Genomic DNA, 16,097 nt, shown 5'->3' on the forward strand with positions numbered 1-16,097 from the left:
TAATGATTCTATTTTATAAAATATATTGTATACATTACTGCCACCAAAATTTTAAATCCTTTTATGAATACCCTAAGGAAACCTCTCTATAAATCCAACGCCTCTTCACGTAATATTAAGACAAGAGGATTTTGTTTTAATGCTCAGATGTTCTTATTTATAACATTTAAAAAACATAGAAAAGGTACTTTTCCCATCAAAACTCAGAAAAAGACTGTATCATGAATTTTGAAGCAAAAGGCAGTTTGTTTTAAAAGTTCATTGTAATCTCACAGCAAATTAAGTATTCTATTATTACTCATTGGTTAACTTATTTTGCAAGATATTTCAAGAAAGCATGTAACAGTATTTTAACTCAACACTCAACCATCTCTTAAGGCACAAATAAATTTGCACAACTTTGTCAAAAGACAAATCTAAATCAACCAAACAAAACATTTTCCAGCACACCATTTCCATTTTACCAGCTTTATTCAGTATGCTTTACTGCTGGGCAACTATAAAGGTCAAAATGTTATTTAAGGCGACACTGAGAATTTAATGAAATTTCCGCTTTAAAAAAAAAAAGCCCAAACTGAGAAATTTTAAACTGTTAGAAATTTTATTAAAGTTAACATTCCACAAGGTCATTCTCATACAAATCAAACCAAAAAATTCCAGACATACAAACTATCATCTGTTAATGTGTCATCTTTCTTCTCCAAATGTCAAAAATGTTCTTGTTTTTATGATACAAAAAGTCTTTCCAAAGTCAAATCCACTGTCCATTGTGTTGGTTAAGAAACCTATATCTTCATTCATGAAATCCATGTTAAAAGAACCCTGTCTTGGTTGTTATTATCACAGCACTCTTGCATTAGTCCATTTTTCTCATTTCCCATAGTGGACTGCCATCTTGATTTCTCAGTTGTAGGGTCCATTTGAGACTCTTCAAGCTGACTGGGTGCTTGATGAAAACATTAAAAGAAAAAATGCTGTTGGAATAGCAATAATCTTATTCCTTTAAACAGAGAACATCCACCCACCTTGAAGATACTCTAACCATACAAAGCTTTAACAATTTTGTAACAGCTTTAAATTATAAAACTGTATAAAGTTGTATGTGCTGTACAAACTTATCAATGAGAGACATGGGAAAACTGCACACTAGTAACAAAGTCCTTCTACTGTCACAGATACATATGTAACCATAAAAATGTGGCAGTGAAGAGTCAAATTTTTAATAGTTAAATGTAATATTGCTAGACTATATGAGAAATAAAAACAAAAATTCAAATTCAAAAATCCTAGAAAGCTAAATTACACCAACACTATGGATGCTAAATCTCAGTGCAAAAAACTTCCCAAGCTTCTTCAAATAAAACTAATTATGGAAAAGAATCTTAGGATTAAAAAAAAGAAAAAAGAAAAAAACTAAAGCAGTGGATCACAGTGGTTTTCCAATGCAACGGATATTAATTTTGCATAGGTAACACAAATGACCAACATAGATACCATCATCTTTTTTTTTTAATTTTTTTTTTTTTTGGTCTTTTGTCTTTTTGTTGTTGTTGTTGTTGTTGTTGTTGCTATTTCTTGGGCCGCTCCCGCGGCATATGGAGGTTCCCAGGCTAGGGGTTGAATCGGAGCTGTAGCCACCGGCCTACACCAGAGCCACAGCAACGCGGGATCCAAGCCGCGTCTGCAACCTACACCACAGCTCACGGCAACGCCGGATCGTTAACCCACTGAGCAAGGGCAGGGACCGAACCCGCAACCTCATGGTTCCTAGTCGGATTCGTTAACCACTGCGCCACGACGGGAACTCCCATCATCTTTAGCTATATATGAGAATGCAGAAGACATGTAGCTACTAGAATACGAAACCATCAAAAATGCAAAATATCTGCCCGGCTTATTTGGTATTTGCCATGAAATGCTATCAAATTGCAAATTAAATAAAAAAATATTTCCATTGAGAAAACATCAAATGTTCCCCCATTAAAAAAAAAAAAAACAAAAAAACAAAAAAACCCACTACTTAAATAATTTGAAATAAAGGGATTAAGGGAAGCCAGGAGATTTTACTATTAAATAAATAGTTCTGATTCATCATGATAAAACATAAAAGTAAGTATTAACTCTAGTCTTCTCTATAAATTCTGCAGCTCTCAAACTAAATTTGTATGGCTGGTCTGGGTGACTGATTAGAAGGGTATTAAATATAAGGGCATTTTGGAGTCATTTTGGAGTTAAGGATTTGGCAGTTGTCTCTATGGCTGCATGGGTTCGATCCCTGACCTGGTGAAGTGTGTTAAGGATCTGGCATTGCCACAGCTGCAGCTCATATTCAGTCCCTGGCCCAGGAACCTCCATATGCCACAGGTGCAGCCAAAAAAGGGGGGCATCTTGAGCTCATGAGGTAATTAATACCTTGACTCAAACTGTAATTTGGATTTCTAGTCTACAGTAAGTATTTTATATATAAAATACAAAAATCTACTTAGTTATTTGATTAACCAAGAAGACACCACCACTCATTAAACATCAAACAAAAGACATTTCTCCTTAATATTTTTTGCTGATTTCTCTCCAGCCTAAAAGGAGAACTGGAAATAACTTATTCATTCTCCATGTCAGTAAATTATCTTCTAATTGAGCGTTTCATTCATAAAATTAAGGGACATACATTTCTATATAAAAGTATAAAAATAAAAATACGATCAGTCTCTTGCAGAGTTAATTATAAACCAATTTCTCCCCAAACCCTGCTCTTACAATGCAGGATCAAGCTCTAAATGAAGTTGAGAACATAAATATTATTATGATGAACAATGACATTAATGCATCGATATCAAGTTATAATCATCTCAATGGCTACAGGTGCAATTTATTCAATCTAGTACATTAAATGATAAACTTTGTGCTTTATATTCTTCTGCCATAGGCCAAGAGGTAAAATTTACCTTGGACACGATAAGACATTTCCTTTTAAAACCTTGTTTTTCAAAAAATTTCACAAAGCCTTATTTATTAAAATCAGAACAAAATTAATAAAATGCACCAGTTTATGGGATAAAAACAGAGATTAAAAATACTAGCATATTGGTCAAGCTAATACATATACTGCCATTTTAAACAGTATAAAAGGCAGGGCAGAGGAGAGAAGAAAAAAAAAAAAAAGGAATGCTACCCAAGAAAACCCATGATCAACCTTCACTTCTATAAAGCCAACTCAAAAGCCAGAAGTCAGTTCTGTTAATAAGCAAAAGTGCTCAGTAATACTTTAAGTATCAAAGCACTTAAATGAACAGTAAATGATTTAGAAATAAGTCATTCTCATGGAATTCCAATTTCTCTACAAAAATTAAACTTGCAAATCAGCAAAGTTATGTTAAGAAAAAAGAGAAAACAAGCATGAGTTCTGTGGGACTGGAAATTTTCTTGTTAACAAAATCCAGTTCTTCATCTGTAAAACAGAAGTAACAGTACCTACCTCATGTGGCAGCAGTAGTGAGGATTAAAGGAGTTAGTACATTTATAGCTTTTACATTACCTGGCATAATGGAAGACTTCAATAAATGCCAGCTATTGTTCCAATATACCATAGTAACCAAAGTACCTGAGGACCTACAAACTACCCTTAATGAATCAAAGTAATTTATATTCCAGTGGCTATGATATCCCTGAAAAATCTATAGAATCATGGGGTCAACTATTTAAAGACAAAACACTTTCTGCTTTAAAGAGAATTTAATCTGACATTAAAATAAGACCAGTACAGAAAACTGAGTAGGGTTTAGTATCAAAGCCCTAATACTCCATCTCTCTCTAGTAATTAGTGAATTACTGCAAATATACTGAAGAGATGATGGTTTGCTCAAGAATTCCATCATCAAACATACAAGTTCCAAGCTCATATTACGAAAAGCTAGGAGAATTTCTCCACGATGATGTTCAGTACTTTATATTTCCTTTTTAAAGGAAAATTTCTTACTCTAATACCCAAAAACAAAAGCAAAAGCTTCCTATAGTAAAAACGTAATAAGTACTTACTACCTCTTAAAATTCCCAAATATTTTGTACATCTGGAAATTAAAAACGCAGAATTGAGCAAAGTCTTCTCTTAAATTCTAATTCAGTAAATTTTTTCAAAAAAAACCTATATGTCATTAGCTGAAATGCAAACAAGTGATTCATTACTGGATGGGTTTAAGAAGGGTTCCCCTAAAATAAGCAATTTCCTTACCTCTACTTCCCAGCAAACCCACATTTTAATGGCAACAAAAAATATGGCAGACAGGGAGGAATACAAGGAAAAAAGATTAATGATTCTTAATTTTTAAAATGAGTAGCTCTAAATGGGTACCTGCTGTATAGCACAGGGAACTCTACCCAATATTCTATAATAATCTATATGGGAAAAAAACCTGAAAAGGGATGTGTGTACATGTGTAACTAAATCACTTTGTTGTACATCAGAAATTATCACAACATTGTAAATCAACTATACTTCAAATAAAACTAAAAAGATGAAAAAATAAAGTGAGAGGCTCTATAATAAATGCTAGTTTGTTAACTTATGTAACTTTTATTATTTTAAAACTCAAATATTTAATGCAAGACAAATGGATACAAAATTACAATGAGAAGCAGAAATTGATCATTCTCATCGGCTTATGTAAATAAGCTTCTTGGTACTTATGATTTCAATCTTCTTTGCACTGTCTTTAAATCTGAAAACATTTAATGAATTCACATACTGTCTTATTACCAAAAATAGCTTGAATGCTCAATAGGATTGCAATATATTAACAAGTCTTGGGTATAAAATTAAATAAGGTGGGCATAAAAACTAACTACAAAAAGTCCATCCAACTGTTGTTTACTAAAAGAATAAGATCAACTATGTTAAGTAAGAAGAGTCTTACTTAAGGTTTTACAATCAAATCAAGTCTTCCCCATTATCCCTATTAGTTTTTAAAACTTGACTACATGTGCATAAAAGATTGAAAGTTGTGGTTTCTTGCCACTTTTAAGGTCTTTACCGAGTCAAAGTTTTAGCTTTCAAGCATACATAAAAATTAGTATTTAACCCATTACAAACACATTTTAATAATGAATTGTTTTTAGACTAGACTCAAAATACTAGTTAATAAATGTTCAATAGAAACCATTAAAATAAATCAACAAGTATGTTGAGCATCCAGTAATGTGCCAATTAATTGCTTTAAAAGACATTAAGTTAATAAATTGTATTACATTAGCAAAGTTTTCATCTGTCCTCACACCCTAAATTGGAAAACAGAAACAAACTTCACTATTTTACAAGCCCTAGTAGCCATTTTTACATAATAGAAGTTGCAGTAATTAGAAGCAAAGATTATCACTTAGAATCTAGATTCCCAAATGTGAATCGAAAATTATTTTTATGAAAAAGCTACTAAATAATTATCATACCTAAAAAGTTCTGTCAATAATAAATAAATCCTTTTGAGAGTTCAACCAAATTCATTTACACATTCTTAACCCTAACTTTTTTCCCACTATTTCTCAGGTTGCGAATTAGAAATTCCATAGCAGTAGTAACCAAATCTTCTTCTTCTTTTTTTTTTTTTTGCTTTTTGGGGCCATACCTGTGTCATAAGGAAGTTCCTAGACTAGGGGTCGAATCAGAGCTGCAGCTGCTGGCCTACACCACAGCTCACAGCAACTCCAAATCCTTAATCCACTGAGTGAGGCCGGGGATAGAACCCAAATCCTCATGGATACTATACTAGTTGATTCATTTCCACTGTGCCACACCGGGAACTCCCCAAATCTTCTAATATTAAAGCATAATGCTGGTGTGAAAGAACCTTTGTTGGGCTTTGGAGTTTAAGCCAAGCTCATGATTACTTATGTTATTTGAATTCTAACAATGAAATACTAACAAAGTAAAAGGTACACCCCCATTATTAAGAGAATCCAAGTGCTTTTGAGTTCTACATAAAGTTGACAAAAAGGATGAATCTAGGGAAAGGATAGGCAAGATTTCCTTACAGGTTAAAATACTAAATAACTAAATATGTTAGGGTTTGTGGCCATTAGCTAAATCTACTCTCTGCAGCTGTAGTCAGAAAGCAGACACAGCTAATATGTAAATGAAAGAGCTTAGCTGTGTTCCAATAAAACTTTATTTATAAAAATGGGGAGCTTACCAACAGCTAGGGTGCAGTATTAGAAGAATGTTCAAATGTGAGTTTCCTTCCATCCATTTATACCTCTCTTTAAGTAAAGAAAGGAAAAGAGGTTGGAATAATAACCAAAATTTTAATAATAAGCCACATACATCTATGTTGATTTATATCTGTACTGCTTGGAACTTCACTAAATTCTTCTACATTTTTAGAGACTCTGACTCAATTACTCAGAATTTCCAAAGTCACATGTAAAAGTAAAAAACAAATTAAAAATGTAAATTGAGTAAAACTTACATCTATTTCGCTGTACAGGCCCCTTAGACAATTCAGCCTCAGGATTCATATTGCTGCAGAAAACAAAAAGAATATAATTGTACACATACAAAAAAGACAAAAATAGATTTGGAAATTTCAACACCTTATCAGGATCACTCTCCGAAAGACCAAGACATATGTGCATTTATAAATGTAGCCAAAAGTTCTAATCCAAAACAAAACAAAACAAAACAAAACAAAACAACAAAGTTCTAATCCAGAGGATCTTAAATTTGACTGTTCAGAAGGCTCACCTGTAGAGTAAAAACATTTCTCATGCTCCAAGAACTCCCTAGTAAAGTCTGGGCTCTTTAGGTAGATCTAATGGGCAGCTGAGAGGTAGCTGATTAATATAAAAGCCAATATCACTCCTTAACAGCACAGAATTACTTTATTTTCTAGTCTTTCATCTAATCTACTTTTAAGACTTCTAAAGGAAAACTTCCATTACCAACCTGGCAAGGCCGTATTACTCACTCCTTAATATTACCATATTATTTCACATTATCATGTACTCTAATCAACACTGTTCTAGGATCGAAATCTTAAAATGTCAAGCTTTTTGTACTACTACTTACAATGACCTACTCAACACTAACCCTTCCTAAAAATATTTGCTTGATCAGGATACATCCATAGTCTTCACTAGTTAGTTCACTAGTTAGACTGAAATACCTCATGTGAAAGATGTTTCCTACATCTCAAATACATTTTTGAGAACATAGGTATACACTTTTTTCAGTCTCTCCTGCTCCTAAGTTGATCATAATAATCACAATAGCTAGAACTACCCAAAAAGCTTTGTTTAAAAGTTCACTATTTAAGTGTAGCAATGTGAGGATTTTTAGAAAGCCAAAGTTTAGGACTTAATCTAAAACTATGCTTACCCAAATGCTTTTCCATGACTAAGGTTTCCAATTTTCAAATTTTAAAGCCAACTTCCTGATTATCTTACCAAATCTAAATCCCTTTAATCATTTTGACTAATCACAACCAAGAAATATTGCAAAGATCTGCTTCAAAATTACTTTTAAGAGCAACATGCTAAAATATCCTCCCAAGAAGTTAATAAATGAAACAATTTACAAGAAACACAGCATTATTTATTCTTAAACTTCCAAATTTAATCTGACTTTATAAAGAAAAGTTTGTGAACAAAGACAAATTCTAAATCAGCCAAGTAAAATAAATTGATATAAACCCCAAGAGAAGGGTGGAAATGACCTAAGGAATGTTGGGTGAAAGCAAAGTCTGAGGGAAATCTATCACATCAGTCTGAGAACCTGCTTACAAAAAAGCCACCTACTTGTAAATCAACTGTACTCTAATTTAAAAAAAAGAAAAAAAGGAAAAAAAGGCTACCTACCAGTACAAGTATTAGGGCTCAAGGTGCTCAGTCCACCAAAAACAGAAGATGACCTGGGTCACATCTTGTACCACCACAAAGATTACTGACACCCATTTAACCTGCCATACAATTTCCTTTCCAAACACTGACAAAGCAGTACTCGGCCCACTCAGCCCTCCTTTTAAGGGGGAGGTAAACCAAGTTCACATTAAGCAAACTATCAAAGTTGATAATTTTGCTCACATGCCTACCTATTTTTAATATTTTGCAGTATCAAAGATCCTCATTTAGTATGAAATTATAGCTATAATGCAAATAACAATTTTGATTGCTTGTCATAATAAAAGACAAGATGGCCTGAATCAAGTCCTACCATTACTAGCCCATTTGTGCATCTAAGAATATTTTATTTTGTCACCTTTTTTTGGGGGGGGGCTGCACCCACAGCATATGGAGGTTCCCAGGCTAGGGATCCAATCCAAGCTGCCAGCCTATGCCACAGCAGCCACAGCAACGCCAAGTCTGAACATCTGCAACCTACACCACAGCTCATGGTAATGCCAGATCCTTAACCCACAGAGCAGGGATCCGAACCCAAAACCTCTTGGTTCCTAGCTGGATTGTTTCTGCTGCACCACGATGGGAACTCCTGATTTTGTCACCTTTTAAAGTCCCTAAAACAATTTTTACATTTAAATTAAGAATTAAACCTGAGAGTACTGTGAAATATAAGAAATCTTCCACAAAAATAAGGTAGTGATAAATTCATTAACAGTTATATAAGAAAACATCACAACTCACAAACCATTAATGTTAAGCAAAATATCTAGCTTAATAACCTAAATTGAAATGACTCTATCACATTAAGGATATAATTGCTTGCTTAGGAAATATTCAATTTCAAATAAATGGAATAGTTTCAAAAAACAAAGAACTATCTTTTAAAACAGGGATCTAGCTTTATACAATGTATAAAACTTTATCAAACGGTAAGAAACATGCTACTTGAATGTTACGTAAATCAAGTCAGTTTTTGCTTTAGAAAGTTGAGAGTATCCTTGAATTTAAATTTTAAAAATTATCTATATTCAGCACTAACAGCCAATATGAAAACTGTCTGTTTTGAGCCACTCGATCTGTAAGGGAAAAGGTAAATGAGGTATATTTATCATTGAAGAATAGAAACTTCTTAAAAAGATTATGTCAAGCATGTAAATTATAAATCACCATTTATAATCAGATGGTCAGGTGCAAATTACCTTAAATACACTAATCTTTAAATTATTTAATAAAATAACTAGGCAAAAATTCAATGTTTTTATTGTAGCCTTCTAAATCTTTGTTTTTTAAAGACAATTTCACACCTTAACTGCTTTTTAAGATTAACTTTCCATTATGTCTGCTTTATACTATTTATTAATATTATGGAATGCCTAAAATTAGGAAAGCTGGGTACATTATCACCCAGGTCTTGTTATTCAAATTAACTTCACCACAGAAATAACAACCATGATTTGCAATTCAAAAACTACAAAAATACTTAGGCAGTTTAAGAGAATCAAGACATTCTATTATTTTTACCACACAATTTGAGACCAAAAAGGTATCATAAGAAATTGAATATTTCAAATACTTTAAACAAATTAAGAGAAGGGCCACAATGAATAAAACGTCAAAATCACAAGGGTAATTTAGGTTAGAAGCCAGCTCTCCTGACTGCTGCATCAGAGTTATACTTTCTGCTCTATCACACACCTCTCATCAATGCAAGAGATGGAGAGGTCCTCAAATTATCTTTTTCCCCCTAAGCCTCTCAAAAAAGTATAAATCTCATAGAAAAGGTAAATTAATTGGCTGTCCACAGTCCAAATTTTTAAATAAGAAACTTCGGGTAATAGTAAACTAAACTTAAAAGAAAATTTGTATACAAAATTACCTATTTCAGTGTACGTTGATGGTATAATGGTAAGCCTAACGGCCTTCCAAGATTAATTTCATATAATCTAGCCTCTTAGTGACATGTATAGTTCATAACAACCTTGTATTAACTACAGGCATGGTTTCTTTCATTTCTGTGGAACTTCGGGTAATTTTTTAAACAGTTATTACTATAACTAACAAATGCAATGCAACCCAATCACCAACTTGATCAGGTGATTTTTCTGGTTCAAGATTCAAAATGCTAAAATAAAAACAAATATTTAAGCATTTATCACTCTGGCTCTTAAGCAGAAAATGGTAGCAAAGTAAATTATTTATGAAATATAGTAATTTAAAGTAGTATCTTCATTTTATTCTCATGAATCCACTATTTTTATACATCAAAAACACTGCAAATTTTACAAGCTTGGCTCAGAAGTCCATGCAGATCTTTTTAAAATGTAATTTATTACTTTTGCCTTGTTGATAATAAAAAGAAAGCTGTATTCTATTACATTAATGTAGAACTTACCGTATCATTTGTTATTTTTATAATTACTAATACTAGACTAAAAAGGATAATCTTCATTTAATGTTTCTAATCTTCTTTATTCTTTTTTATGGGTCAAATTATACCTCTGGTAGGCGATTATAAATTTACTGTCAATTTATGCTTAAATTTACATTAAACTTCAAATATATTTGTGTCTTAAGAGGCTCAATTCTCAATTTTTATAGCAATGCCTAACCACATCTGAATGCCAATCCAATATCCAATCATTTACACAGAGAAAACCCTAAACTTGATATTTGTATTAAAGAAACTTAGGATGAAAGATACTGACTTTTCTATATATGCTACATCTTTTAAAAGTATAAAGGTCTAACATTTGGTTTCCTTTTGCACACTATAATAAACACAAATTTGGTCAAATTGCAAAAGGATTGAAAGGCAAAAATTAAGCTAAAGCAAAGGTAAAAAAAATAATACTTTTTATCACCTATTTGTATCAACAGAATAAGTCAACAACAACAGATAAAAGATATTCCACAAAAATTACAAGGACAAAGGTAAACCTGCCCTCATGTTAACTAGTTGGTTATTTGGCTATTCTTAAAATTTCCCAAGATATCTCATTATATTACATATTTCCTCTGGTAAATCCCTTGCTAATATTGGCTTGGCATTTATTTCCACATTTAGTGTTAACTTAAGAGTAGGAAATAATTCCTGAAAATTTTCATTGTACATATTTTTTCATTCATATGTCTAGCTTTAAGATGTCAAAACATCACACATATGTTGAAATTATTTCTTCCTTCTTATGCTTTAAAAAGACTAAGCTACATTTTTCAAGGTCTCCTCAGCCGTATTATTCTAGTTTCCTATCAGATAACTTACTTATTTTTGTGCCTATTTGAAAGCGAACTCATAAAAACAGAAAAAAAATCAGAATTTTAAATTCACTACATAATAACTAGAATATGAAAGTGTATTTAGCTTTTGAAATATAGTTCCTTAGAATCATAAGAGCTGCAACTACAAAATTCTAGGTCATTTGTAATCTGCATCACAAAAAAATGTCTACAGAATGTACATTTCAGATTGTAAAGATACATAATTCTGATGACTCAACTATTGATTTAACCATAACCCTAAAGCACCATTTGATTGAAAAACATCAAATGTCTCATCGCTCTGTTACAAATTACATGTATCAACTGTTTTAATGTTTTAACACAAAACTGCTTTGATGTAAGGTAAAGAATTTGATGGGCTTTTTCTCATCCCTTTCTCAAGATAATGAGTATACAATTTATGTTGCACTGACAACCTTTAGTGATATATTCTTTCTCAAATGTTGGTAACTATTAAATTTCAGACATTGGGTAAAAATATTTACTTACTTGCTTTATAAAATACAGACTTTCACAAAGATTTCCCCTATCCTCAAGGATAAAATTCCACGGGTCTGTCTTCAAAATGGCATACCTTTTGGAGGAAAAAAAAAACAATATTCTGAACGACTTATTGTTGGAACAACCAAAAGCAAGCAGGAATAAGTGTTTTAAAACTTTTTATTATATAAAAGAAACAAAATCAAATCTATGCTCAGAAAACCTGATTTTTAAAACCTTTTTCTCTAAAATCTATTAGTATGAATAACTAGCTTAAATTTTCCAATAAATTTACTTCTTTAAACACTTTAGAGATTAAAATTGTTTACACAATATATTAGATAGCAAAAAAAAAAAAAAAAAGCGTATCTTTGGCTTACAATTTTAATCAAAGTATATATAATCAGTCTTTTCTTGTTCCCAAAATTAAACAAAGGCTTAAAGGACCTTCATTATTTCAAACTATTCAAAAGGCACTTTAAGTTACAATGGCTATGCACATAACGCTTTTCATTCAATGAAACGGTTTAAAGATTTTGTAAAATTATTTCAGATATTTAATGTACTCAGTCACTACTTACTAAAAATATAAATTACCAAAGAAAAAGTAAAACATGATAAGCTTACTTTTATGACAAAGTAATAAAAATTCACCCAGTCTTACCTCAAATAAAAGAGCTGTATTTGTCCAGAACCATCATCAACCAAATTTAATTTTAATCTTGTAAGTTGCCTTTAAAAAAAAAGGGGGGGGAAATTGATATCAATGCTTTGAATTTTAAACATTTCTTGGCCAAAGTTTCAGTGTGATGAAACAATGAGAAAATATTTCTGAGACACGATCAATGGACAAATTCAAGAGATAGCTCATTAACACACTACCTGTACATTTAAGATAGCAGTTATTTCTTATCTTTGTATCTATCAGTCTCTGTTTTCCCCATCTTTTGGTTGCATGGACAATCACTAGAGATTAAGGTACTAAGATTAAAAAGAGAAAAAAATTCCTATCTTTGGACAGATTTAAGATTATGACCTTGTTTTCATTTTTATTTTTCTTTTGATGACAAGCAATGCTCAAAAACAAAGGAAAAGTTTACCATTTTTAAAGACTGAAATCATCTTAATCATTCTAAAATTTCCTTTACCATCTAGAAATACATTTTACAATTATGAGTGATTAAAAATTAACTCCTCCAGGAGAATTTAGTGAAGTTAAAATGGCCACTGGTTACTTTAAATTTTTAAACCACAGTTATTTGATCTCACCAAGTGAGATATTAGCTTTGTCTTTAACGCAAATCTAAAACATGTAGTATCTATGACCTTTATTCAATTTCAAACTAGGGTCTAGACCACATTCAGTCTCTCCCTTCCCCCTTTTCTCACGTAAAAAAAAATTTATGAGGTTAAACTGCCAGTAATTATTTTGCATTTTGCTATTCAAGAGGATTCTGAAAAACTAGATTCAGAATATTAATTTAAAACTACTTGAAGCATTTAAAAATTTCAAAAATGTTGACTTGCAAAACCACAAATTATTACTTAAAACAACAGAGCCTGTAAAATCAAGATATGCGCAACTGATTTAACATGTAACACTATATGAATGCTATTCAAAATAAAACAATTTCACTGACAAAAATACCCTCAGAAACCTAGTCCATTACACCAGTAGCTTCAATTTTATAAATACTACGAAAATCTGCCCAACACAATTTTTACGTAGATCTGCACCTCTACAAAACAAGAGCTACCGCAGAATAAAGACAAATATATTCTAAAATACACAAAGGTTTATGCATTTGTGGCCTGTGTTCAAACACTAAATTTAAATTCCCTCTCAATTTTTTAGATTAATAGATTACATAGAGCACTCTGTAAAATTTTTAAAAACCAAAATACAACATTAAAATACTGTTCCGTTTTAAGCATATCTAGATTTTTATGCATGCAACAAATGCAACAAATATGGCTCCTCTTCATCGCCCATTACCGAGCAGTCCTACTTTAATATTTACACTAGGAGAAAGTAACTTCACAAAGAAATTTGTTGTCAAAATATCCTTTTGTAAAAGTTTTGTCGGCCATGGCTTGTGATAATATACATTTTTTTAATAATAAAATGTATTTAAACTTTTAAAAGTCTAGGAACTGACCCAAGTACGTTCTAACATTCAGGTGATAAGTTACAGATAACGGCTCCTATGACCTTTTAAAAAGTGCCAAACAGTGCATTTAATCGTTATTCAAACACCAGAATGTCAAATAATTTTGCCGTAAATACTCAGTAAAATAAACTACGTTAAACGTCATCGTCTTAGCACCATAATTAAAATCTATTTCCATTTAACAGCCTTGACGACACAGTAAACTTGTCTCCGTAATTTTTGAGACACCAGAAGCACTGCCCCAACTTGCATTTTTTAAAAGACAATCTTAACGTCATAAAGGTTTTTAACAAGCAGCAAGTACCTTCGCATCTCTAACACTGCAGCCGATTTCAAAATCGGCTTTGAAAGAGTTAAAAGCCAACACCCAAAAGAAAAAAAAAAAAAAAAACAAGTTTTATTTTTGTTTAAACGCAGTCAGGGTTCCATTGTTCTTTTAAATTCAACCACGAAGATGAGTTTCCACCTCACCGGAAAGAGATTAAAAAGCTCCGCAGTTGGAGAACCTGGAAGGGATTTTCTTTTTACCCTAAATATCAAAATAACTCACCAGGACAGAAAGGGGCTCTCCTCGCGCGGTCCCCTTCAAGCTCCCGCCTGCGGTCATCGCCGCCGCCCCTTTCCCTGCGGGGCCGGTCCCGGCTGCGAGCCCGCCCCCCGCCCGCCGTGGGGTCTGCAGCGGGGCCCCCGCGCCCCCCAAACCCGGGCCCCGCGGCACTTCCCGCCCGCAGAGCCAGCGCCAGTGGGGCCGCCTGGGGAGAGCTGGCCCTCGAGGCCCGTCCCGCCTCCCCCTCCTGCTCGCGCGCTCAAGGACATTTTGCTTTTCCTCCCAAGGACAAAGGACAATAAAAGGAGCCGGGGAGTCACTCACCGGGTCCGAGCGCCGCGGTCAGCACCCCTTGGTCACTCACGCCCGAGTCCCGCGCCGGGCCGCCTGCCCGAGCCTCCCGCCCGTACCAGGTCGAGCCGCCGGGGCCCCGAGGAGCCTCCGCAGCCGCTGCCGCAGCGGCGCTTTCCCCGTCGTGGGCCCGGCTGCCCCGGGCGTCTCTGCCGGGGGCTCCCAGCCCGACCCGCGGCCCGCCTCGCCCCATCCGCAGCCGCTGGGTTCCCGCGAGCCTGCGGGCCTCCCGGGCGCAGCTCCCCGCCGACCGGCGGGCACCGCGGCCGCGGAGGAACGCCTGACAGCTCGCAGTGCTGCTGCCTCTCCGGCCATCTTGTGCCGTGTGTGTGGTGTCTCTCTCCCGTCTCCTCTCTCGGCTTTACTCCCTCCTCCTCCTCCCCCTCCCCACACACCACACAACATGGCCTCTTCGCTGCGGCGGCGGCGGCTGCGGCGACGGCGGCAGCGGCGGCGGCAGCTCCGCCGCGCTCCTGCCCGCTCCCCTCCCCCATTCTTCCCCGCCTCCCGCCCGCAGCCCCAGGTTCCAGCGTGCATGCGCACCACTGCCCGCCCGCCAAGGCGATTGGCTCAACAAGCTTCCTGCCACCCCTTCCCAGTAGCGGCCTCACGCACGCTCGCGGGCATGTTCCTCCCGCCTAACAACAAACCCTTCGATACTATTGGCTAATTCTGACCCCACCCCTTCAGCTGTCTCCTCGAGGATAGGCTGGCCTTAGTGCCATTCATCTTCCGTAGGTGTTTTTGGTTTTCTTGAGGGGTCCCAGCCGGCGATTGGCTGGTGATGGAACCTTTGGGTTTGGACCTGGGCTGTCGCTTTGCGCCCCGCAGTGCGGACCCCTCTGGGCAGTCTAGGGGTGGGTTGCTGGCGCCTGGTAGGCCAGGCCAGCATTATCAGTACAGTGCCCTAGGGATAAAGGCTTTGCCTCTGGAAAGAGTTTAGATTTGGTGTTCCTGACTTCACATTTTTGTCTTCTTAAAAAAAGGAAAATGATTGACAGGATGACGAGCAAACAAGATGCAGGTTCACAGCCCCTGGGCAAGCAGCCATAGCTCCACAGCTCTAGAACTAAAAATTTTTCTTCTAAACAACGGGTCCTTCCTTAAGGTCCACAGAGATAGGGCCAGTGATACTACAACCACCGCATCTTCCTAGCCCAGTATCTGATTTGAGGTGCCATTTGAGGGTTTGTATGCGTTTTCTCTTTTATGAGAGGCAGCCTATTAGTATGTCCAGTGCACCTTGGCCTTATGAATCAGTATCTCACTATCCTGGTTGGGCCAGATTCCACCCTTTAGGGAGTGTTTATTGAAGGGATAGTTTGAACCTGAGCAATCATAGTCTACCTGCCAACCACCCTCTACCAGAGAATCAGGCAAAGCAA

At 35.3% G+C, this 16,097-nt stretch overlaps 1 long non-coding RNA gene across 1 annotated transcript; it reads right to left on the bottom strand.

Moving 5' to 3' along the window:
- Positions 581 to 15,043, bottom strand: LOC100152407 (uncharacterized). Its single transcript, NR_033705.1, has 5 exons — positions 14,686 to 15,043; positions 12,308 to 12,376; positions 11,653 to 11,737; positions 6,456 to 6,508; positions 581 to 946 (listed from the first exon to the last, which is right to left on the bottom strand). It is a non-coding gene; the product is annotated as an uncharacterized LOC100152407 (long non-coding RNA).

The sequence above is a fragment of the Sus scrofa genome, chromosome 7, assembly GCF_000003025.6.
Source record: "Sus scrofa isolate TJ Tabasco breed Duroc chromosome 7, Sscrofa11.1, whole genome shotgun sequence".
NCBI lineage: Eukaryota > Metazoa > Chordata > Mammalia > Artiodactyla > Suidae > Sus > Sus scrofa.